Here is a 2,441-nt window from a genome sequence, read left to right as displayed (position 1 = left end):
CAAGATGGGATTGGGAGGGAGACAAACCATAAGTGACTCTTAATCTCACAAAACAAACTGAGGGTTGCTGGGGGGAGGTGGTTTGGGAGAAGGGGGTGGGATTATGGACATTGGGGAGGGTATGTGCTTTGGTGAGTGCTGTGAAGTGTGTAAACCTGGTGATTCACAGACCTGTACCCCTGGGGATAAAAATATATGTTTATCAAAAATAAAAAATTAAAAAAAAATGGGCAGAGGATCTGAACAGATATCTTTCCAAAGAAGACATATAGAGTGCCAACAGACAAATGAAAAGATGTTAACATCACCAGTCATCAGGAAAATGCAAGTCAAAACACAATGAGATATCACCTCATACCTGTCAGTATGACTGAAATAAAAAAGGCAAGAAATAACAAGTGTTGGTGAGGATGTAGAGAAAAAGTAACTCTTGCACATTGTTGGTGGAATAAAAAATGGCATAGCCACAATGAATAACAGTGTGGAAGCTCCTCAAAATAAAAAATAGAATTAACAGAGGATCCAGTAGTTCCACTACTAGATATTTACCCAAAGAAAATAAAAGGACTAACTTGAAAATATATATGCACCCCAATGTTCAAAAGCACTATTAATAATTGCCAAATTATGGAAGCAACCCAAGTGTCCATCCATAGATGAATGGATAAAGAAATGGAACACACAAATGGAACACTACTCAGAAATAGAAAAGAATGAGATCTTCCCATTTGCAACAACATGCATGGACCTAGAGGGCATAAAGCTAACTGAAGTAAGGCAGGCAAACATAAATGCTGTATGACTTCACTTACAAGCGAGATTTAAGAAACAAAAGAAATGAACAAACAGAAGAAAAAGACAAAAGAGACTCAAATATGGAGAAAAAGCTGTTTGTTGCTGGAAAGGAGTTGGGCGGTGAGATGGGTAAAATAGATAAAGGGGTCTGAGAGTACACTTACTGTGATGAGTACTGAGTAATGCAGAGAATTGCTGAATCATTATATTGCACACCTGTACAATACCATAACAATAACATAACACTGTATGTTAGTTCTAGTTCACACAAGTAAATAAAAAAGAATTGTAAGCTATAATAGGGAATTGGAGTAATGAGGAAGTGCCTAATAAAAATTGAGGAAACTCTAAAAAATATGGGAATGGCAGAAGTAAGGAGTAGCTACTACCCTCAGGGCTGGACTGAGGAACTTACTGGAAATTGTGTTGGAAGAGGTCAGTGAGAGGACCACGTTCACTAGTTGACCATCAGACTGTACTCTGCCCTGTCCATGGAATGCACAATCTGCCCAGTATGCCCACAGAATTGTGTGTTCAACAATGACTGTCCCGGGCCTGGTTCTGACAAAGCTTAATATCATCTTGGCTAGCATAGAAAAAATACTTAAAAGACTCAGATCCATTTTCACAGCCAATAATGTATGAATTTGGAGATGTTTTGTTTTGTTTGTCTGTTTGTTTGTTTTAGAGAAAAAGAGAGAGAGAGATTGAGAGATCGAGCAGGGGGAGGAAAGAAGGGGCAGAGGGAGAGAGAATCCCAAACAGGCTCCGCAGTCAGTGTAGAGCCTGACATGGCGCTGGATTGTACAACTTGGAGATCATGACCTGAGCTGAAATCAAGAGTCAGAAGCTTAACTAACTGAGTCATGCAGTAACCCCAAAAAGCAATAAACCCCTAACTAATACAGGACATGACACTTTTTTAGTAATTATAAAAATCTTCTTCACAGTCTCTTCTACATGTGATATTTAGCCTTAATATTTATAAAATTACAAATCCAGTAAAAAAAAAAAAACAAATTTTAGGGGATGCCTGGGTGGCTCAGTCAGTTAAGTGGCTGCCTTCAGCTCAGGTCATGATCCTAGTGTCCTGGGATCGAGTCCCATAGGGCTCCTCTCTTGACAGGGAGCCTGCTTCTGCTTCTGCCTACCTGTGCTCTCTCTCTCTCTCTCTCTCTCTCTCTCTGACAAATAAATAAAATATTAAAAAAAATTTTTTTATGTGATGCTCATTGTAAGAGAAGGGGAGAGAGTCTCTCCACATACTATTATGTATTTTCATTTAGCATTTAACTTTTCAAAGTAATATTAACTCCGAATTCAGTGTGCCTTTCCCCCACTTAGGTTACTCAGTTCTGCCTCTTGGATGCTTGTGGAATATTTTTGTGCCTTTGAAATTAAATCATTTTGGTGTGTTACTTCTTCCTATAGAAGAAGTAAGCCTCTTAAAGGTCATATTTCAAACCTTCCTTTACTTCAAAGTAAATTTCTGCTTTTTTGTTTTTCCTATTATTTTTGTTCTATTTATTTTTTATACTTCTTCACAAATGTGATTTATCTGTTTATCAGATCCCATTTGTCTTCCATATCCACATATTGTCTCTGAGCATTTTCATCTTTTCTTTTCTAATATTCTCTAACTGATT

This window comes from Mustela nigripes, chromosome 4 (assembly GCF_022355385.1).
Source record: "Mustela nigripes isolate SB6536 chromosome 4, MUSNIG.SB6536, whole genome shotgun sequence".
Classification (NCBI taxonomy): Eukaryota; Metazoa; Chordata; class Mammalia; order Carnivora; family Mustelidae; genus Mustela; species Mustela nigripes.
Note: the sequence above shows the minus strand (reverse complement) of the source record.